Source organism: Amborella trichopoda, chromosome 9, assembly GCF_054954075.1.
Source record: "Amborella trichopoda isolate Santa Cruz 75 chromosome 9, AtrichopodaSantaCruz75HAP2 v2.0, whole genome shotgun sequence".
Classification (NCBI taxonomy): domain Eukaryota; kingdom Viridiplantae; phylum Streptophyta; class Magnoliopsida; order Amborellales; family Amborellaceae; genus Amborella; species Amborella trichopoda.
In genome coordinates this window covers 12,369,439-12,394,330 of record NC_142344.1, presented here as the reverse complement: position 1 = coordinate 12,394,330, position 24,892 = coordinate 12,369,439, and the positions used below count along the sequence as shown (strand labels likewise).

Here is a 24,892-nt window from a genome sequence, read left to right as displayed (position 1 = left end):
AGTAGGTGCTACATCTAAAAACAATGGACACTAATGGTCCAAATGTTTTTTTACTAAAATTATTATTTCTATTTTTAAAAATTTATATATTTTTTCATATTCACGATCTCCATATTAGAGATTACATGTCCTTAAAAATTACATCCTAAAATCCATCTCAAAAATAGAGTTATTAATAGCCTTGCATTTCTACCTTTGCGGGCTTAGCCGCATTGAAACCGGATCCAAATATTTTATTCGGTTTTTGGTGCACCGTCCATAGGTAATAATGGCCCGTGCTCACTTTTTAGACGACGACGTTCAGCTAAAAGATGGACGTTTGCTGGTAAGTGATCTCTTAAGTCAGCTGACTCACATATTTTCCAAATTATATTGGCCGTCCATTTCGGCCTAAGGGCAGGCAAATTTCGAAAGCGTGATCCAATCTGGTGGTCCCTCTTAAAACGTTATCATGAAGTCATTAACGATGGTGTTCCAAATTTCGTTTTTATTGCCATTTCATACGGATGAATTAAGTGCAATGTTTTGTCTTGCAATATATCAAGACAACTGTATGATTTTAACGTTTAATTTTTTTGAAAACAAATATTTTTCTTCAAAATTATAATTATGAGCTATTATCACGATATACGACTTTCCGTCAATTCTCCCATATAAGAGTACGGCAAGGTTTCTATACTTCCCCTCCATATAAGAGTATGGGAGGTTTCTATACTTTTTCGATAGTATAGAAGATCTATGCTTCTCCTACCATCTAGCCATCCAATTTTGATCAAGAGAGTCACTCACCGTTTGATCTTAGATCTGACTTCTCAAAGTATTTTATTTTTAGTTTTTTTTTTATACAAATTGTATGAATATGAAATTTGTTACGTGCAATCTTCTCATTGGGGCGAACCTATAAAAAATATTAAAAATAATTTTTTGATAAAATATAATGACCAAAATACCCCTTGAAACTTTCAGGGTATTTTGGTTATTTTATTTTATTGAAAATATTTTTTTATATTTTTCCCTAGTGCGAGTTTAATAGAGGACTGGACGTACGAAATTTGGTGTTAAAATAGTTTGTAAAAAAAAATTTAAAATAAAATAGTGTAGAGACATGATATTGTGATTGAGACAATAGCCGTCCATTCAGAATGGACGGTTGGATAAAGGGAAGTATATAAGTTTTATGTTGTAGGGGAAGCATAGAAAGCTTGCCCTAGGACTATTACGAGAAGATACAGTATGACTAATAGTATATTTTTCTAAATGAATTGATAATTTACAAGGATTTTTTAATTTCAGTGATTAAAGTTTATGTAAGCCCTTATATGTAAAACTATCATACTACTAAATGGAAAAACATTAATTTTTATCTGAATATACTTAGGAAAATCTGAATATACTTAGGAACCACATAATTTTAATCCATACATAGCTACATTTTTAACATAATTTGTGTTTCTTAAAATAGCAACATGTTCAATTGCCATAAATTTGACTGAGAGTATCATTGATTATTTACTTTTATTACAAGAAAGTCACAATCACTCTTGTCCGTTAGCTTTTTAAATCAGGTAGTTGTAATTGTGTCATTAACTAGACTTAAAAAAAATTCCGAACTTCATTGCATACCCCAAGCCATCCAATTAACTATCTACTAGCTATGAGTGATTGTGACATCTTTGTAACAATAATAAATAGTCTCATTCTATACAATAATGATCCAATAAAATGCGTGATTTGAAGTGATAGTTTGCCATACACTAGTAGCATACAATATGCGACAAGGACATTCACTAACCACTCGATCACTCAAGTTGCAGAGTAGTTCTTGTTGGGTGACTAACATTCACGCCCATAATTCTATTTAGAGGTGGCAATTGGGTCGGATCAACTCATTGACCTGATGCATGGGTCTCGAGTCCAAATAATCTGGACTTGATGTGGTTTACGTTTGGGTCTAAGTTTATCTTGGACCCGATCAAATTGGATCAGATCATGTTCATGGTCAACTTGCTAATTATATATATTCTTCATGTTTTTATGCAACATTATTTATAGAAAAACACTACACAACTTCTATAGGTGAAAATGAACTGTGATTCTGCCTACCACCATCACCATCCAAAGTTCATCGCGCGGTCACGATTGTCTGGTAGTGTTTCATTTTTTATTTTTTTCTACGAATCGGAATGACCGAAAATTTGGAGCACGTATTCATAAAAAATAGGGAAATATTTGAAAAATATAAAAAAAATATTTTACATGAAAAAATTGACCAAAATACCTTCAAAAACTTTTGGGGGTACTTTAGTCAATTTTTTACGGATATTTTTTTTTATATTTTTATTAGATGTGCCTCAATAAGATGTATATGCCCTCCAAATTTTAGATCATTCTGATTTGTAGAAAAAAAATGAAAACTAAAATACTACTGAACAATCGTGACCTCGCAATGAATTTTGAACGGTGATGAGAGTAAGTAAAATCACTATTTATTTTTGCCTATAAATATTGGAAAGACTTTTCCTTATTTATATATTATAAAATATATAAATATTAAAGTCTCTTTTTTCTTTTATCTAGACCTTGACACGACCTAACGTGGTGAGCAAGTTCGGATCACATGACCTAGACTTGAGACGGGTCCAGGTCGAGCTCAAATGACGGGTCCAGAGCTCAAGTCCAGTCTTGAACGGAGCCAATAACACCCCTGTCTCCAGTGTCCTTCATGGTTTTATCTCCAGTGTCCTTCATGGTCTTACCGGGACAAAACGTAGATGCCTATACAATGTACACATGCCCTAAGCACAACTAGTATATGGTAATACTTTCATTTTTGTTGAAGGCCTTCGAATGCAAAAGTATGACATATATCAATGCATTTGGTAGAGATTTGAAAACATCCAATCCGACTCAAAATAGTCAAAATTGGATTGGGATTGGGAGATGAGTGGTTCCGATTTTAGAAACTCCAGAGTCGCCGTCATTCTCTAAGTTGTCAATTTCTAAAATTTATTTATTAATGGTTGACTAGTCAAACTCTAAAATTGCTTAAGTCTAACAGGGCGCATTTGGACACTTGGCAATTCATGCCCCAAGTCCAATTTTTAAATAACAAATAGTGGAGATTAACCGAACCTGGGTCGCTACTTTCCATCATTTGTTATCAGGTGGATAACCGATTAGAATCAAATAGCCCTCTTATATGCAGATACAAGAACTCCGAAAGTTAAATCCTTATAGGATAAGGTACTTAACCGGTTAAAAATAAAATAGATGAGTACAAACCGTAAAACGGGCACGAGTAATAAAGCATAAAACACACATCACAAAGACCACAAAGATTTTATTTGATTCCCCCTAAAGGGCGGCATCCATAGGTATTGCAAACTAAACTAAAATCTAATATATCAATGAGAGTTACATCACGGATTTGGCATATACAATAACCACTCTAACCCTCGATGAGACTAAGTCAAGCCGACCTTTTAGACTGGCTCTAGTGACCAACACTACATATCAATCTCCCATCACTATTCCACAACCAAACCATTGTCTAAGAAGAGATCTATCTCTACTCCATAGCTAAACTACTATGCAAGAACAATGGAGGCTTTCTCTTACTATAAAGGAAACCACCAAAAACCTTTATGGAAACCACATCTCTACAAAAAACCAATCTCTCATTATGCATCAGGTGCCGTCGTAGCAAATCTCTCCATAAGAAGCTCACTTCTTTCTATGTGGAGGTATTGTCTCTCACGCACAAGAGGCTCTGCCTCTCAAGAGGAAGCCACTATTCCCATATCGTCACCCCAAATGGGACATACATATTCTTTTATCTCTCTTTCTACACATATAATTTAAGTTATAAACAAGAGGCCTAAACTAGTTGTTCTTCAATAGATATCCCAACTAACTTGATAAACTCATCAATATCAGTTTCATGTTACATTTTGATTTCTGTAGGGGAGTGATTTCGGATATCACCATATCTAGCAATTTCTATCGTGATGTCAAAATTACTTACCATGCCAACTTCTGTTGCTTAGCTTTAGGATTTCTTCCTTCTTGCCAAATATGTTCATTTCTCATTCTCACTGAAAAATGTCATGCTTGTAATCATATTTCTCTACCTCAAATAAAAGACTTACAAATTCTACCTTGTACTTTTCTTTGATTGAATGCACAAACATATGCCACTTGTTAGGATTAAAGACCCCCCTTTATGAAGAAATATGAAGCCCGAAAGTTGGATCCCACAGGGATCATGTATCTTAAACAATTAGAAACAACATAGACAATTACAAACCGTAAAGTGAGCACGATAAATAAATCACAAAACACACACCACCAAGAGCAGAGAGATTTACGTGGTTCCTCTTAAAAGGCACGGGCATAGCAAACTGAAGTCCATTATACCAATGAGAGTTGCATCATAGATTTCAGGACAAAATGTTACCTCCCTAACGTTCAACAAGACCAAGTCGACCTACCTTTTTAGACTAGCTCTCTCGACCAACATCACCCGTTGATATCTTACTTTATTCTATAGCTAACTATTGTCTAGGAAGATACCCATCTTTATTTGACAGCTAAACTATTGTCAGGGAAGTTAATCTTGAGAGCAATTAAGACTTTCTCTCACTCTAAGGGAAAACCACCAAAAATCTCCATGGGAGCTGCTTCTATATAAGAAACCAACCTCTCATTTTATAAAAGCCACCATCGCAATAGGAAGCTCACTTCTCTCTATGTGGATGGCTTGCCTCTCATACACAGGAAGCCCTTTCTTCTCAGTTTCTAGATGAAGCTATTTTTCTCATATGGTGATCCCAGATAGGGCGCACACATACTTTCCTTTCTCATTTCATATATAGAAAGTTATGAATCTCATACCAGATAAAAATCCAATATATATATATGAGTAATGATCTTATGAGACCCTCCCATACTCATGTGTGTAAGATCTCAAAAGACCACCATTAAAGTTGGTACAGATCTCCAGAAAAATTATCATATGGGCCTGAAACTTGACTTTTCTAGAGATCTGAGCCAAATTTAATGATGATCTTTTAAAAGTGTGGGAAGGTCTCATAGGATCATTACTATATATATATATATATATATATATATATATATATATATATATATATATATATATCAAAATTTGGATACAACTAAGAGTCCAATGAACTAAAGGAACTTATCAATATGAATGGCAAAGATTTTGGATATAACTATATCCAACATGACCCAATGTTGCGTGTACGACCTACCATACCATTACACTAACGGTGTATGGTACTTGCCTTTTCCTTTTCTTAAACGTAGTTGAAATGGAATACATAGCAGCGGACGTTGCGCATAACCTTAGGGTCAGTACCCCGTCTTGTCAAGTCGACGTAGGACCCTCACCATTTGATTCTTATGGGCTCACTCTCCTCCACCACCCCCTTAGCCTTACCAGTTCTCTCTCCCAACGCTAAAAAACGTGTAAGAGAAGAGCAATCATACGACAGGGAGAGTTTTGAGACTTGATATCTACAGATGCATCATACGAACTTCTTAAAATAGCCTTTTTTTTTTTTTTTTAACAATTAAGAAAATAAAAGAAAAAAGAAGAAGAAAGTGCAATAGAAGTTTCTGCAGAGAAAAAAAGGAAAAATTATAGAGCCCTTGCAACTTGTGGTCGTGGCTCCACGCCCTACGGTCCTCCAGCAGGTCCAGGCTTGACCCTCTACGGTCCGGTGGGGACGACATAGAGCAGGTCGTGACAAAAAAGCTTTCAAGGTTCCTATGAAAAATTGTAAAAAAGAGAGATATTTCTAAGAGACAAAACGTCGCCTCGAAAACGTGCACTGGCATTTGAGATACTCTCTTTCGTTCCCTCCTCTCTAAGCGCCATCTTTATATCTCTCTTTCTATCTCTCTCCTCTTTTTGAAACCAAAGATCGGGAAATTTATTCTCGAGGGAGGAAAGAAAAAAAATATGGAACAAAACATATAAAAATAGATATCAAATAGGTTGTTGCTCTAATAATCGAACCATTACAAAGGGTATTAATAATCCGAATGTGAGTCATTGCTCCTATATCTATCAAAATTACAAAATTTTACAAATGATCACAAGTATCCATTTTAATCTGTACTTGAAGTAAGGCTTTGAATACATCAAATGCGACCAAAATGATTCCCATCATCATACATTTCCTGTTCTTGGAAAACAAATAGAAAGAAGACTTCCTGATGGGAGAGAAAATATCCTCTCAATGACAAGCAAAGTAGTATGTGTGGATGGTAGCGAGAAAGAAGATGCATTTATCCATCTTCTCTCTGTCTTTGTGACAACAGTCAATGAGAAACCCACCACACAAGGAGACTATGCGAACCAGAAGTTCAAAATAAATGTACCTTCCTCAAAAAGGAATAGTACCCACATGAAACCCCTAAGTTGGACAATCACTAGAATATATGGGATAGCCAATATCCCTGAAACATATAGATCCACCAAATTACCAGGGACTCCCTTGAAGATAAGTAACTAGAGGAAGGCACATCCCCTCACTTAACATTAAAGGTACCTAATAAAAGGAGTTCTCATAATACTCTTTCATAGCTTTTTCCCTCTCATCTAGTCCTCCTAAGAAAACACATTTTGTCACACTAACCTCTTAAATAGACATAACCTTTGTGAACCTATTTTCTATCCCCATTTCACCTTGCATAAATGCTTGCAAGAACCCATTCTTATTTATATAGCTCATTATCATCATAACCTTTTTCCAATTAATTGAGATCGGCTACAAAAATCCTGATTTGCCATTTCGCTGTATTAAAGGTCCTACCTTTAATGAGGTCATAAGTCCTTATATCTTTTTGAACTACCTCTAATCACATTTTTTTGGGCCTATTCCTTGCCCTTTTAAGTCTTTCCACTTGAATTAATTCACACCGCCTAACAGGTGTTGTACTTGGTTGACTTCACATATGGCCAGTCCATCTAAGACTACTCTCTCTCACCTTATTTATACAGCTCAGAGGAACAAACACTACTATATTATTATCAGAAAAGTTCTTCATTGACAACTTTTCTTCTGTCTCCGTACCCTAGGATATAAGGCCTTAAACTCCCTTATCCAAGACGGATCCCAACACAAGGACATGTTCTTCCTTGAGTATAATGCCTACTCAAAAAATAAGTTAGAAAATGTTACGTAAAAATTAGGCATGTCCAAGAATAATGGAGATTAACCATCACTTAGTTATAGGAGTTGCACCCTTTTATCTTATCATCATCAAAGATCCAATGATTCAAACTTTAAAATAAGCCATAAAGAAAAGTTCTAAATTAAGTACATATCTTCTACCAAATATCATAGGTAATGAAGTAAATCACTTGTTAATCACCATTAAGACAAGTTAAGCCTGAAGCAGTAATTGAGCCAGTAACTCACATATAACGAGCACTGTGCCTATAATGCATGTTCAACCTGAAGCAGTAATTAAGCCTTGCTATGGACTCGTAATTCCCTAAAATTCCCTAAAGAATTGCGGGCCTAAATTACCTAAATACACTCATATATTCTTTTTGAATGTCCCATGCTTCGATTCTTTCACATATGACATTCACTGGGGTACTTGTTTTAGTCAAAATTTGACACCTGTTGAAACTTTACTGGTAGTTATCCCAAGAAAAACTGAAGGCCCCTTTTCTCAATCACATTACCTAAAGTTAAGTTAGTAGCATCTGTGCATGATGAAGTTGGTACGTCAAGCAAATTACATTAGCTCCATGTATGGCTAAAGTAGTCCTAGTGGTAACGTTTCAAAGCCCTTATAGTCTATATGAATTGACGGCATCACCCTTCCTTTTATATATTCATATCACTCCTGTGAATCCTCCCTTATCATTTCTCTATTACTCTGCTCTGACGAAATATATAAGAGTCCCTGTTTCATCAAGATGCTCTAGCAAATGAGAGAAGTTCTCTTTCCTTATCTTAAGATATGCTATCAAATCCTAAAACTCTTATCGGCAACATTTCCTAGATCCATGACTACTCAGGGATAAATCATAAGTCAAAGTACAAGCATCATCACAAGCTTCAAAAGAAATTATATTGTAAGCTTCAGGGAAATACAGGAAGCAAACACTTCCCACCAGAAGACTTCTATCAGCATATGAGCTACAAGCTCACATGTCCAATTCTAAATTTATCTGGATGCTACATAGCCCCACCAGGAGCATTATTTATTGCATCAACACATAGTCTTCATAGGTTAGTGGATCACACTACCAAGATGAATACTATGAAACGATTATCGAGCACAACCATATAACTGCTTGGTATGAACATTTATAAAAGACCCAGAGTCCAAATCTTAGCAAGGTTGAAGGACGAGAGGGGAAAGAATAAAAGCAAAAAGACATGGTAGCAACAATAGGCATATAATAAAAAACGAGGGTACACAGGACGCCAGAAAAATTGAGGTTCTCTACGAAATTCCCAAAGACACAGGAATGTAGTTGAAAGCCCTTCATATGCGACGGAAGTATATTATAATACATATTATTCTTCAGAGTTTCAGCCATCTGTAAATAATTAAATATAGGTATTTCGCCCCTCCGAATGTAATGAATAAGGTGTCTATATATGCCTTAGAACCGCTATACCCATGAGCAAAAGAAAGGCTATGTCCAAGGCTATTCAGCTGGCAAGGTGGGGTGTATGAGCATTTCTTGAGTCATAATTTTCTATTCACACACGCTTCATAAAATGTCCAACACGAGGTAAACCAGTAGTACTGACAAGTAGACATCTGAGCTAACCATCACCTTGAAGTGATGACAGTCCAAGTCTTATGAGTTTTCATAGTGGCATTCTTTGTACCATCCAACGTTTAATTAAAAGCTAGCACCTAGGACAAGGTGAACCATCATGACTGACATGGATGCCTCTCAACAAAAAAAATGATCATCGCCTTGAAACATTGGCAATTGAAGTATTACATGTCTAAAAATAGCAGCAGCTTCTGTATGTTGGATATTCAAGTGAGTAATTCTTTATTTCTAAATCTTTAACTGTTTTGGTATCTACTTATTTGCTGCCCACTTATTTTTCAAAGAACTAAGGCGCATCAAAAGAGGGTCGATTGGATAATAACCCTTTGAATTTTTGCCCAAGAAATTCCCAAAAACTTGTAACCATTAACCATAGGGACTATACTAGTGTAATTAACCCTATTACAACATCATAACGTGTAGGTCATTGTCCATAATCCCTAGGAAATCCTTAGAGGACATCTTAAAAGCACAAGGTTTATCTCAGGCTCATCCTAATCCATATAAAATTATCCCAGTTGATTCAAATATGTCTATTTCATTCAAATCCATCCCAGCCTATCTAAACTAGTCCAGACTTTCCAAAGTCAACCCAAATCTATCCAAATCCATTCAAACTTACTCAGAACATATTTGATTTTATCCACAAATGTTGCATAGAGCTTGGAATGACAGAAAACCACACATCTTGGAATGACGGAAAACCACACATCGTGAGTCCCAAAATACCTTAGAATTACATCAGACCATCATCAATGGATTAGGGAGGATGTTTGGCATCACCTGAAACAATTTGGGCTGAAGATGGCTTAATGGCGCTAGTCTTATTAGGCCTAGTGACGCACTTCGAATCACTGCCCCCAATTTGACCCCAAAAAGTTGTTGAAAGCCTGTCAAACTCCTGGTGGGGTTCTTGATGTCCATATATGTCATTCTAAGGCAATTTTAAGGGAGTTTTAGTACCCCTAGAATTCTGAATTTGTCGGTGAAGTCGAATTCTAGAAGCCCCAGAAGTCCTATAACTCCTAGGAATCATTTTCCAAATTCAATAGCCAAGAAACCTAGAAAAAGTCCCCTCTAGTGCCGTTTAGAACATAACAAAGACACGTAGATCCTTCAAACCCCAAAAACCCTAGACTATTAAAGCCCTAATTCTCTTCCTGAAACCAAAAAAAAACCTTAGGAAGAATATGCCTTAATCAAACAAAAACCTAGGAAGAACCTGTCCTAGGTAAAATTCTTCTTTCAAGCACAAAAATGCTTCTCAGCAAAGTAAACTCTTTATGGTTGCATACGAAGTTGCTTCGGCTACTAGTCTAATCCAAGCCACTAACTCCGGGTGCTAAGCCTAAGGGATAGGCTTCCGATTAAGTAATTTTTATCTTTCTTTTCTTTTAATTTCCAGTTTATTTCTATTTTTGCTATTTGTTTTTTCAATTTTTCCTAGTTTCTTTATAGTTTTTATGCAATCTCAATTTGGCCCTGCCTACAGTGTGCGAGGAGAATATCTGCTTTTGTCAAGTCATCTTCTCATATGATGCAATTTAACGGACCCCTCTCTTTTCTATCGAGTTTAATTGATTTAGTTTAAAGCATAAATCAAAGAGTATTTCATCTCGAGATCTTCCCACGTTTGGCTGTAAATAAATAAGAGTAATGATACTATGAGACCCTCCCGCCCGCATGTGAATAGGACTCCAAATGACCACCTTTAAATTTGGATACAGATCTCTAAAAAAGCTATCAATAAACCCATTCACCCAAATCACACACCCATGTAATAATTTTTTTAGAGAACTGTGTCAAAATTTAATGGTGACTCTTTGGAATCCTACTCACATGGATGTGGAAAGGTCTCATAGTGTCATTAATCAACAAATAAAAGAGGTCACATATACTAGTATACAACCCCTATGTTGCATGGAGAGATAGAGAGATTTCTTCTATGTGAATATTTTTATGTGACTTGAGGATGCAAAAGCCCACTGACTATTGAATGTCCATTTTTATTTTTTCATAATCGTGATCACTTTAGCCTAGACTATGAATCCCTTAAAATTAATCAAAAATTCATTTTAAGTTGGATTTAGTCGGGGGGGACATATGTGTACATATGAGTGTGAGAGAGAGACTAGCTTACTAGAAATTTTTAATCTAAAATTTTAGGACATACTTTAAAATCTCTAGGTGGGTATGTTGGTAAACAAAAAAAAAAGGATTTTGTGTACGGCCAAAAATTGGATGGTATCTGTTCGATGTTTGTAGTTTTCTCCTTTTCATATATATATATATATATATATATATATATATATATATATATATATATATATATATATATATATATATATATATATATATATATATATATATATATATATATATATATATATATATATATATGACTCTCTCCTATCTATGTGTGTAGGACCCTAAAGGACCATCATTAAATTTGGCACGGATCTATAAAAAAGTCAAATTCCACACCCATATGATAACTTTTTTAGAGATCCGTACTACCAACTTTAATAGTGATCCTTTGGAGTCCTACATACATGGGTGGGGGAAGGTCCTATAGGATAATTACTCACACACACACATACAATAGTGATCCTTTGGGGTCTTACATACATGGGTGGGGGAAGGTCCTATAGGATAATTACTCTCACACACACACACATACACACACACACACATATATATATATATGGATAGGTTTCTATACTTCTCCTACAGCATAGAAGATCTATGCTTTCCCTACCATCCAGCCATCCAATTTTGATCAAGACATGCACTCAACATTTGATCTTAGATCCGACGTCTTAAAATATTTTACTTTTAGTTTTTTATGCAAATTTTATGAATATAAAAGTTGGTATGTATTATCTTCTTATTTGGGTGCACCTATAAAAAATATTAAAAATAATTTTTCGATAAAATATAATGACCAAAATACCCCTTGAAACTTTTAGGAGTATTTTGGTCATTTTATTTATTGAAATTTTTTTACATATTTTTCGCTAGTGTGAGTTTAACAGAGTATTGGACATCCAAAATTTGGTGTCAAAATAGTTTATATAAAAAAAATTAAAAATAAAATAGTGCAAAGACGTGACATTATGATTGGGGCAATCTTAGTCTTCCATTCAAAATAGACGACAAGGGGAAGTATATAAGTTTTATGTGGTAGAAAAAGCATAGAAAACTTGGATATATATATATATATATATATATATATATATATATATATATATATATATATATATATATATATAAAGTGTGTATCATTATCATTATTGTCATTAATATGTGAACTTGATCATGCCAAACTTGCCACCGGAATCAGCTTGACCTACCTTATCTGGTTCAAGCTTTAACTAAGCATGAGTCCAGTCAAACCGGCCTGCGAGCTAGCGTTGGTTATTGACAGCCATCTCATTCTCACCATGACTCTCTCCTCTGTGGTGATATTTGTCATTCCTCTGTTTGCCTTAACGGTAGTTTGGTTCATAAAAAAATAATTCCTAGAAATCTTCTCATATAAAAACTGAGGTTACACATATTTGGTTCCTACTTTTCAACATGCGAAAATTTATTTTATTTAATAAAGAATGATCTTTTTTATATAAAAAGAACTCTCTATCACATGAGGTGGGAGTAAATTATGGAAGGTTCTTATCTTTCCCATTGAACATGAATTAAAATATCTCAAATTTTAAGTTTTAAATAGAAAAGCTAACTTAAAACTTTAAGAGAGTGAAACTTGCTCAAATTTTAAGTTATAGAGAGAGAAATTATCTCAAACAATTTAGAGAGCAAAACTACACCAAAATTTCAAACTGTCTCAAAAGTTTTTGACAGAGAAACGATCTTAATTTTTTTAAAAAGAGAAACTATATCTATTTTTTTAGAAAAATGAGTTATCTCAATTTTCAAAATTTTAGATAAAAAATTTTAAGACAAAAAAATTATCTTAAATTAAATTATCTTAAAATTAGAGAGAAAAACTATACCAAATTTCAAGTTTTATATAGAGAAATTATCTTAAAATTTTTGGAGTGAGAAATTATCTTAAATATTTTAGAGAGAGATAATAGAAACAAATTTCAACAAGTCAGGTTTTTGGAAAGACCACAATAAAAATATTGCTCTTTCCATTAGAGAAGAGAATGAAACAAAATAGGAAAATATTGTATGTAATACGATGAGAAAGTGTATATTATATTATTATATCATCATTATATATACAATGAAAAGACCACCACAAATTAAGTACTCTGAATAAGAAGAGGAATAAATTTGTATGTCAGACTCATAAAACTCTAATTATTATGCATAGGCAAATTGCTCCCCCTGAACCTGAGCACTATCAAACAAAAAATTTGGGTTAGCATAAAGATAAATATTTTCATCAAATAGATATGTATAGAAATATAGACTCATCGTGTGGGTGGATGAAGATATTTGTGGCCTTTGTGGGGATTAAATTTGTTTATAGCATAGTCTTGAAGATATGAAAAACACCGATAAGTAAATACTCAAAGTGAGGAGTCTGGTAAGCATCCAAATAATAGTGAGTATGGTGCATCCATTCTCAAATTGGTAGATGGAATTCTATTAATAACAAACACCGCAGTATGAAAGGCTTCAACCAAAAAACGTTCAAGAATGTCTACATGAAAAATCATTGTAAGACCCAATTCTATAATATTTCTTTGTTTTCTTCAGCTATTCCAGTTTGCTCAGGGGTTCCCAAGTGTGATAATTGTTGCATAATTCCATTGTCATCAAAATGATCAATAAATTATTTCTTAGCAAATTCACCACCTCTATTACATTGAAAAACTTGAATTCTTTTATCAAACCTCTTTTCAACCATATGATGAAATATCATAAATACAACAAAATATTCAAACTTTCGTCTCAAAGGACAAATCAAAGTAAAATGAGTTTAATCATCAACAAATACAACACAAAATCGATAGCTCTTATTAGAAAAAATTGGAGCAGAGCCTCAAAAGTCTGAATGAATCTTAAAGGGATGCTTATTAGAGGTTTTATTAACACTACTAAAATGAAGCTTACAACTTTTTCCCATCTGACAACTAGCACATATAGAATGAAATTTATTGTAAGTATCAACATTAATCAACTGTTTAGATTTTAAGTAACGGACAACTTTATTTTGAGGATGTCTAAGACGTTGATGCCACACATCTTTTGATGTTCTTTTATTCCAATTAGATAATAGAGTTTGTTTTACTTCTTCAAGAGCCTGCAGTCCTCCCTTGCTACACCCACTGACCAGAGTTCTCTCTGTGCTCTTTTTTTTAATTAGAAAACTATTTGATGATAACTAAAAAATACAAGAGAAATATGTTGTAAATAGACTAACGTATAACATGTATTTTTTCATTTTAGGTACCAAAAGAACATTAAAAACATTGAATTTTCTAAATCCAATAGCAATATTTGTATTAACAACATCTGAAATAGCTAATTGTTCACCATTCTCAACCATGACGATATCAGTGCCTTTATAGGAACAAAGGTTTTGCATCTTACCTAAGTCATATCATATGAGGAGGCACCTGTGTCCGAGAACCTTATTGAGTCATGTGAATTAGCTATAGTTATTGCTGCAGGGCCTAAGGTTTGTTTGGTGCGTGTGGTTGAATCGATGCCAAAATTTCAATACAGTATGTCCGAGTTTCCCATAAATTTGACACTTTCATCAAGGTATCTGAGTTAATTGTTGTATTTGGGAATCTTGTTGAAAGCCTTGATCCATTTGTCGCATATGAAGTGTACCACCACTTTTTTTATTTTTCTAGAGCACCCTACGATGAACATTACTGATCTGACTATTTTGAACAAACCCACGACCCCGAGAGTTAAAGAATTGTTGACCACCTAAGTTGTTTCTCCCTGTACCTCTGTAATATTAGTTACATATGTTGGGCCCAAAAAAAAATTATTGTCCAACAAAGGCCATATTCTGACTTAGATCCGAGTGTTCTTCAATGACATGGGGCTGATTTCTAATCTCATGGCTTTGACAAAGAGGTATAATATCAAAATATGAAGGAACTAGAGGCTTAAGCATAATGGTAACAAAACTCTCGTATTTTGGACAATGTCCATTAAAAAGCCATAATACTTGATAGGGTTCGATTCTTTTTCTTGCAGAGTTAGAGTTGCTGAGTAAGTTGGAACTCTTTAGCTTGAGAATGACTTGCATAGGCATTCTTCAGGCATTTCCAAACTTTGGCAGAAGTTTTGAGGCCAACAATTAATCTAAGACACTCTTCTGATAATGTCCATGTGATTAAGGCTTTAAGAAGCCGATCAGACTTTAGTCATAATTTGTAGTCTAGGTTTTCGATTTCACTCTTACCATTAGGAAAGAAAATCTTTTGACTTTGTGTAGAACAATCACCAATAATCGATCCAAAAAGTTCATGACTCTCAATGAGAGAGAACATTTGGGTTTCCATAATATATAGTTCTTTTGTGTTAACTTAATAGACACAAAGTTTTCTATATTAAGAGTGGAGGGATAGGGATTTTGGTTTAACGAGAATGAAGTGTCCATTAGAATGAAGAGATATTTGATGAGAAAAGGAACGAGAGTGTAATAAGTTGTGAGTAAATGTTAAATGAGAGGTTAAAATGGGCTAGGCGTGGGAGGATTAGAATGAAGAGATATTAGATGAGGGTGCGTAAATGTTAAATGAGAGGTTAAAATGGGGTAGGCGTGAGAGGATTGGATAATATGGTTAGGAATGTTAATAAATAATATAGCTTGATGCGAGAGTATGTGAGAGATGTTGGACATGGGATGGAGGGGATGTGAGAATATGAGAGATAAAGAGCTAGGTGGACGTGAGAGGTAATAGAATGCAAGGGAAGCAAAGACGTAAAACAGAGAGCGAATAGAATTGAGATGAGAATAGAATTGAGATGAGAGGACTTACTTCTTTGAGGGAAATTGTTGATCGTTGGGCTTGAACTTTGCTAGAAAATCTGCACAGAAAGTTAACTTGGCTCTGATACTATAAAGAGTTTTAGAGAGAGAAGAACTTTTGAGAAGACAATTGTACCCCATTTTTAATTTGTGGCGGTTCTTTCATTGCATATATAATGGCGGTTCTTTAATTGCATATATAATGGTGATACAATGGTATAATATACACTTTTTTATCTTCTTACATGTAGCACTTCTTATCTCATTTCATTCTCTTCTCAAAAAGAAATTGCAATACTTCTACTATGGTCTTTCCAAAAACTCGACTGGTTGAAACTTGTTTCTATTAAGTACAACTATAAATTTGAATTCAAAATGTTTCATGGATTGTCGTATATGAATCTAAGAGTGGATTGACGTCATGGGAATTGCTATACATGAATCAACTTCGAACCCCTCACATTTTCCCGTGATCTAACCACGGTCCGTGTTAGGAACTCTGTTGATGTAGACATGGATAGAAAGCTTGTTGAGTGGGGAACAACATATCAAAATTTAAGCTCACTTGGCAATGGCATTCGTCAGATGGAATCAACTTTTTGAGAGGAAGAAAAATTGCTTGCGGTCGAAAATTTCTTCATTGCTACACCTTGATCACATCGAGCGCTTTTCCACAAAAGTTTTTTTGGTCCTTTGATGGTCTGCTAACAATTAATTTGAAAACTACACTTCTCGACACCAGATTGATCTTAAATTTGAAACTTAAACTTTTGATCACGTTGCCTCTCTCACAAAAGTTTTGGCCAGTTCAGCCACTGATTCTCGCGATTCTTTTATGGTCCGATTTGGGGCCACCCTTCTATAATAGTAAAATTTGAGAGGCTATAACTTGGCCATCTGATATTGCATTGAGCCTAAATTTGGAAATTAAGTCTTTTGTGACGATGTCTTTCTATTGCAAAAAATTTTCAAAACTTGGCCATGGGTTTCTCATGGGCCGTTTGGGCACACCTTTTGCACTTTCAACTTTGCATGACGATAACTCGATCATCTGGCTTCAGATTGCCACGGAATTTGGACGGCACTTTCATGACACCTGAGATTAAAGCTTAGGGGCTCATATAACCATTTGGGATAGGTTTGACCAAGTTCGATCGCGCTCCATTTAGGCAGATTATTCGCCATGTAAATAGCTCAGACTTCTTTTTGGCCTAAAGTCATCTTTTTCTTTTAGGACTTTTGATTTTTGAACATCAAGGCTACTTTCATTGACCGTATCCACTTCTTGTGATTTGTACAGTATTTTGGAATCTATCTTGCCTGGTGCTTATTCGGCCGTTCGACATTGTGTATCGCATTCGGTGGGCCACTCTATTAGGTTATTACGAGTTCGCTCATTAAGGAAGCAACATAGGCTCTTCAAATATCCAAAATCTAATGTTTCACCTCCTCGCAACTGTATTCCTGTTCTTTGTTCTACGACTATGGCGACTATCCCTTGATGACTTTAGTTGCATTAAAAACACCTCTGAACAATACTCCCTATGGCAAAAGATCTGGTTAGGAGGATTCTCTTGAATAAAAATGTTGGATCCAATTTAGGATCAATGGATAATAATTGTACAAAAATAAACACCCCATTTACTTACCTAAAAAACAAAACGCATTTGTCTTCCTAAACATTTAGACATGAATGCCAAAAAATTGACGGGTTTTATTTAATTTTAGGACGGAAGCTGATGTAAAGTATGTATTTATTCTTTCATTCTTTTTTTGTTTTGTTTTGTTTTTTTGAGCTTGATCATTCAATTGAGGACTTTACATCCTCAAATTTGGGATCCTAATAAATATTCTTAATGACATTTTACCTCGAGGGTGAATGTCAAATTTGCTCCTGTACGAGCACATGATCTTTTTGTAAAATATAAATTAAGGATGGAAAATCTTATATAAGTTAACCTTAGACCCTAGATATAGAGTGCGCCCCCAAAACACTTACCAAAGAAGGTTGTTTTGACACCAAAATGCCCTCTAATTGATCAATTTGACCTTAAGATATATGGATTTAAAAATAAAAAAAAGATTTCAAGTCCTAAACTCTTGCAATTGTTAATGTAATATTTAGACTATTCATTTTCAAGTATTTGTAGATCTACTTAATGTGCATCTTTTTCAGGCTGATCTTTTTTAAAATCTACGATCAAATTCTTAAAATCTACTTGAAATATTTTTTTTATTTTAAGAATTCTATAAATTTTAAGAATTTGATAGCAGATTTCCAAACCTGATAATTGCCTTAAAGTCTGGAAAATAGATAAATAAAGAAAAATTACGTATGGACACCTTTTGTACCTGTTTATTACCAAATGTATTCCTTTTAATAAAAAATTATAAGGACCATTGTTGTAGGGTATTTTTGACACGTTTGTATTTCTAGTACGAATAATGAAAAAACTGGTGGTGACTTGGACCAGTAGGTACTAAAATGCCTATGGACTACAAAAACCCTAATAAGAATAAGCCTAATTTTTTAAGGATTGGAAGAGGTACCGGATGGATCTCGAAAAACATAAAAGTGTAGCATATGATGTTTTAAGAGTGGCCACGAAGTTTCGTCCCAATCCAATCAAGATAAAGCATATCAGGATGAAATTTATATTTCGCAAAACTGCTCTCTATCATGCTAAAAAATACCTCATAACTAGAGTTAGACTTCATATGAGTACCAACTACTGCCTTTGGATCCAAAAGGCTAAAAAATCCCTAGATACCAATTTTAGGCTCGTTTGGATGCTTTTGGACCATCCTAGGGCCAATTTACCTAAAATGATGGGTTTTATACCATTCACATAATGCTTCGAACCTATTTCTATTTATGGAAACCGCTCTTTTCAATTTCGGGATTTACTTCCAAAGCTCATAACTTGCTCATACGGAGGCCAATCAAATCCAAATTCGGACACATAGTAGATTTCATCGAGTCACATGTTTTGATGTAAAATACGGCTCGAGTCGATGTCCGGATTAAGAGAAATCGTAGAGAGAAATTGCATTTCAAAACTCATGCTTTGTAATAGTTTTAAAGAGAAACACCCATCAGTTTGAAGAGTCATATCTCAAAGTTTCGACACCAGATAACTTCAAGAATAGATCCGCTGCGACCATGGTACGAAGAGATTCGACTTGAGGTAAAGTATGCATAAGATCAAGGTCGAGAAAATACCCGGTTTAAGTCCGAAATAAGGCATATTTTTCGGTGACCGAAATCGCAATTTCCGATCACCTCCCCAATTTAGAAAGTAATTGTTTGGCATCCAAATCGAGGGATTTTTATTGCAAAATGATCGCAATAACTTTTTTTTTGATTTGTGATAAAGAAACTAACCGGAAATAATAAGAAATGAGCTAGATTGAATATTCAAGATAGCAAGTTTATGTATTTGGCCGGATTTTGATAATAACGTCAAAACTTCTACTTAACTTTAATAATGGATATCAAAATGATCTCCTCGACACGACAATCATTTTTTCGATGATTGATTGTCCGAAAGCTCGCTGAATAGTGCTCGAATGAGGAACAAGGCAAGAGGTCCCTTTTTAGGGATGAGTTGGTCATTTCTAAAAAAGTTATGAGGGGCAAAACAATCATTTTGCTCCAAAATTGAAACTCACTTTTAATTCCAAAAATATGTAATTTGGAGCAATTTTGTCTTTTATTAATCATCCACCCATGTTTGCGGGAGATCATATATAATTTCTTTATCTCTCATTTGTAACCTAAGGTGAAATTTTATTAAGAGACTGTTTTAACTTAGCTTCTTTCTTGTATTTTTGCCTCTATTCTCACTCTAAGAGAGAGGAGAGAGAAATATTTTACCTTTGAGAGACTACCCTACCCAAGCCTTGGACTATATTACCTATATTACCCAAATCTAATCCATAGTCCATATCACCCATTGTCCATACCACTCTTAGTACATACTACCCATAGCCCATACCACCTATACCCCATACTTCTTATCACGCATTTAACCCATCCTAGTCCATAGACTACACTTAAGCCATACTCCAGACCAGCGTTTTAAAAATCGCCGAGTCGAACCGGATTCGCCCGGTTCGACTCGGAATTCACGAAAAAGGTACCGGATCGGTTCAAAAACCGGGAATCGTCCGGTTCTAGAGAGAACCGGACGATTCCGCACAGTGACTCGCCGATTCACTGTGCGGAATCGGCGAGTCCGTGAAGAATACGGGTTGCACAGTGTTCTTCACGGATTTTTTCAAATTTGTCATTTTTTGATCATTTTTTTTGTTTTTTTCGGAATGTGATCTGTTTTGCAGGCTGTAAACAGCTTTATTCAGCTTTTTCAAGGATTAAATGGTGGAAAAATTGGTTGTTTTTGGATCAAGAAAAATTCGGGGTTTAGGGTTTCCGCCATTTCTGAAATTTCATGCCAAATAGGGCATGAATCTTTCAAAATTTGTAGGCATATTGATCTTAAAGCTGTGAATCAAAAGCTTTTGTTACTAATTTGTGATAATCGTTGAGAAAAACAGAGTTTTTTGAAGATTGAAGGCTTCGGTTCACAAAAACAGGTAAGAACTTTGGGTTTTTTTTTTTTTCCGCCATTTGATTTATTTCACGGCATATTTTGAACAAAATGAGTTCAATAATTAGGGTTTTTAATCTTTATTGTGTCTAGTATGATTTAAAATTTTCAATTTTACGTAATCTGGTCAATTACAGCAAGAAATTTGATATGAACAGTGAGATGTCTGCGGAACCAAATTCCGCTATTTTTTTTTTTTTTTTCCGCCTTTTGATTTTGTTTTCATGATATATTAGAAATAATGTGTTAAAAATTTAGGTTTTTGATTCCTTATAGTGTTGTTTATCAGAAAATATAGTCAATTGGATGTAATTTATTCACTTGGAGGTGAATTTTTGAGTTAAAATCGCTTATGTAAAACGACTCTGTGAAGAACAATTTTTTTTTTTTTTTTTGTGTAGCCCATGATAGAATTTTTTGTAATCTATGATCGAATTTTTTGTAATCCATGATCAAAATGTTTGTTTTTTTTTCTTGTAATCCATGATCGAATTTTATTTTTTATTTTTTATTTTTGTAACCCATGATAGAATTTTTTGTAATCCATGATCGAAATGTTTTGTAATCCATGATCGAAATGTTTGTTTTTTTTTGTAATCCATGATCGAATTTTTTGTTTTTTGTTTTTAGTTTTTTATGTAACCCATGATAGAGTTTTTTGTAATCTATGATTGAATTTTTTGTTATCCATGATGTAAATGTTTTTTTCTTTTTTTGTAATCCACGATCGAATTTTTTGTTTTTTTTTTTTTTTGTAATCCATAATCGAATTTTATGTAGTCCATGATCGAATTTTTTGTAACCCATGATAGAATTTTCTGGAATCCATGATCGACTTTTTTGTAATCCATGATCGAAATGTTTGTTTTTTTTAACTTGTAATCCATGATCGAATTTTTTGTTTTTTTTTTTTTTTGTAACCCATGATTGAATTTTTTGTAATCCATGATCGAATTGTTTTTTTCTGTTCTTGTAATCCATGATCGAATTTTTTGTTTTTTTATGTTTTTTTTTTTTTTTTGTAATCCATGATCGAATTTTTTGTAATCCATGATCGAATTTTTTGTAATCCATGATTGAATTTTTTGTAATCCATGATCGAATTTTTTGTAATCCATGATCGAATTTTTTGTAATCCATGATTGAATTTTTTGTAATCCATGATCGAATTTTTTGTAATCCATGATCGAATTTTTTGTAATCCATGATCGATTTTTTAGAAAATTTATGATTTTTTTTTTTTAATCCATGATCGAACTTTTTGAAAATTTGTTAATTTTTTTTTTTAATCCATGATCGAATTTTTTGAAAATTTGCTGTACTTTTTTTTTATTATTTCTTTTTATCCATGATCGAATTTTTTGAAAAATGATGATTTTTCGAAAAGATGTGAAAATCGTGATAAAGTTTTGATTATCATGATGTATAAAACATTTAAACCCAATTTTTAATTTTTATTGTTTGAGTTTGCTGGAAATTTTTTTTTTTTTTTTCCATGATCGAATTTTTTGAAAAATGATGATTTTCCGAAAAGATGTGAAAATCGTGACAAGGTTTTAATTATCATGAGGTATTAAACCATATTTTAAATTTTTATTGTTAAAGTTTTTGTTGAAAAAATTGTATGTTGATGGATTATTTATGCAAAAAAATGCATGTTATTATATTTTCAATACAAAACTGTATTTTTTTTATCTGTTGTTCTTGGATTTTTTAGTTGGAATGACTGATGTTAGACGGCTCTTTGAAGAATTGTTTTTATTATTAATTTTTTAATGCAAAAAATGTATGTTCTTGATAATTGAGTTGTAGCCATGTTTGGAGCTTGCATTTTGTATTATTCTAAATGTTTGTAATTGATATGTACGAAAATGAATTGTTTTTAGATCGAATCAATGAATTGTCAAATGAATTCAATCAATGGCACCAGCGTGACCAAGAAGAACAACAACGTCGTCTATCATTTTATTTTTAGATCGTATGTTACTAATTTTATGCTTTATTGTAGTCCATGTATGTTGATATACTTATTCCATGATAATTCTATGTTTATCCTTTTGTGTGATGTAAATTAAATGTTGAATGGCGGTTCATGCAGGGAAAGAACATATCAATATTCGCATATTCATTCAAAAACATGAAAATTCTTAATGGAGTACCCTCATTTTTTATTGAATTCCTAAAAAACAATATTTATAATGAATTTTAATAATTTTTTCGGATTTTTTTGAAGCTTTATTCTGACCGATTCACCCGATTCCGATCCGGATCGCCGATTCACAGATCCGGATCGCCGATTCGCCGATCCGGATCGGTTTTTGGAAAGCCCGATCCGGGTCACCGATCCGGTTTTTAAACCATTGCTCCAGACTTTATACTCCCTACCACTTACCCTACCAACCATAGTCCATACCAAACCATAGACCCTAGACAACTCTAGTCCACTCAACTCAAGCCAATCATACTCCGTAGCCCATTAAACCTAGCCTAGCCTAATCCAGCACCTTAGCCTCTTATCTAAAAGCCATAACCGTCTCTCAAGCACCTTCAAGCCCGGGGAGTGCACCTAGCCAGAGCGTTCGAGTACCACCTCACCCACCTAGGGACCCAGCCCACTCTCATCTTATGTCTTCTCTTCTTATCCTCCTTTCTCTTCTTCTTCTTCTCTCATCTTCCTCTTCCTCTTCCTCTTTCTCTTCTCCTTATTTTTCTTCTTCTTCCTCCTCCTCTTCTTCTCCTTCTACCTCTTCTTCGTTTTCTTCTCTTCACTTTTATTCTTCTCCTTTTCTTCTTCTTCTTCCCTTCCCCCTCTCTCTCTCACATCTCTCTTTCTTCTACTGGGCCAGTGGCTTAGCCATTTCCCCGCTCTCTTTCTCTCTCTCTTTCTCTCAGAGCCAGCGGCCTCCTCCTTTTCTCTTTTCTTCCCCCCTCTCTCTCTCCCCCCATAGTGCTAGCAGCCTCCCCCTTTTCTCTTTTCTTCCCACCCCTTTCTCTCTCTTCCCCCCATAGGGCTAGCAGCCTAGCCACTGCCCTACTTTTTCCCCTCTCTTATCCCTCCTTTCTCCTCTCCTCTCTCTTCTCTTTCTCTTTCTCTTCTCCTTCCTTCTTCGCATATCGCTCTCTCTTTTTTCCTCTTCTCTCATCTCTCCTCTCAATCTCTCTTCTCTCTACGCCTCTCACTCTTACGTCTCCCTATCTCCTCTTCTTCTTCTCTTCTCCCCCTCTTCTCTTTTCTTCTCTCTCATAACCCATTTTCTCTCCTTTATCCTCCACTTCTCTTGTTCTTCTTTTCTCTCTCTTTACACACTTCTCTTTCATCTCATTCTCTTTCTCTCCAAAACGTTTTTCAGAGATAAGTCCTCTGATCAAGGGGCATTCGAAGGAAGGCCAGTCTAAGATTAAAGAGAGGTGAAAGACATTCTTTTCTTTTTCCTCCCTTCTCCCCTTTCGCCCTTTTTCTCTTTTATCTCATCACCTCTCTCTCTTGAAATTCTTCTCAGAGATAAATCCTCTGTCAAGGGATCCTCGAAAGATGGCCAGTCTAAAGGAGGAGATGTTCCCTTCCCTTTCCCTTCTCCCTCTTTTCTTCTCTTCCCTTTCTCTTCGCCCTCTTTTCTTCTCTTCTCTTTCATCTCATCCCATCTCTCTCTGCTCTCATTCTCTCTCTTTCTATTGATCTCTAGGAGGCTCTTTCGAGATTCATCCAGGTTGGATTTTTCCTTCCAGTATAGTTTCTTATGAATCCCTGGGGTATCGAAACTTTAAGCCCGATACCTTTCTCGTCTTTCGGTAAATACCTCTTTGGGGAGGTGACGCCGGAAGGCTGCCCAAATTTTGGGTGATCTTCTCTCTCTTCTCTTTCTATACTATATCTTCTCGTCTTCTATTTTTACCTCTTAAACCCCCAAAAGCCCTTTAAAACCCTATCAAGAAAGGTGAGCAAAGGGGACGAAATCTGAAGCCATTTTCATCAAGTGGGAGTCGACGTTTTGCGTTGTTCATAAGGGAGCCAAAACCAGACCGGGCCTTAAAGGTCGAGGGGCTTTCTAACTGATCTAAGAGGGCTCCGACCCCTGGTGCGTCCCGACCCCCATCAAGTGAGATAAGCTTTACCTCATGCTCCTTTCTTTTGGTGGTTCGAACCACATACACACCGCACCGTCAGACCTTTATCCTAGCAGGCATAGGAGTTATCCTCACGCGGACAAGCACGTGAGCCCAAAGGGGGGCGTGGCACTCACACGACCCCTCTCCTCTTCCTCTGTCTAAAAACGAGAACGAGGGCTCCGTGGTTTTAAGAAAAGGGTTTCTTCGCACGAGACTGCGAAAATACAAGAACGACCAAGAACCCCTAACCATCACGCATTACTTTTTTTTGAATTTCACAGCTATCTGGTGATTTCGACACTGGACAAGTAATAAACCCCACACACTTGTTGAATTCAATATAGTTAAATGAAAAAGAGAACATACTCCCAC

General features: G+C 34.9%; 1 long non-coding RNA gene across 1 annotated transcript; it reads left to right on the top strand.

The window, feature by feature from the left end:
• Positions 1-23,080: 23,080 nt before the first annotated feature.
• Positions 23,081-24,552, top strand: LOC148780389 (uncharacterized). Its single transcript, XR_016041530.1, has 2 exons — positions 23,081-23,821; positions 23,914-24,552. It is a non-coding gene; the product is annotated as an uncharacterized LOC148780389 (long non-coding RNA).
• The last annotated feature ends 340 nt before the right edge of the window (positions 24,553-24,892 follow it).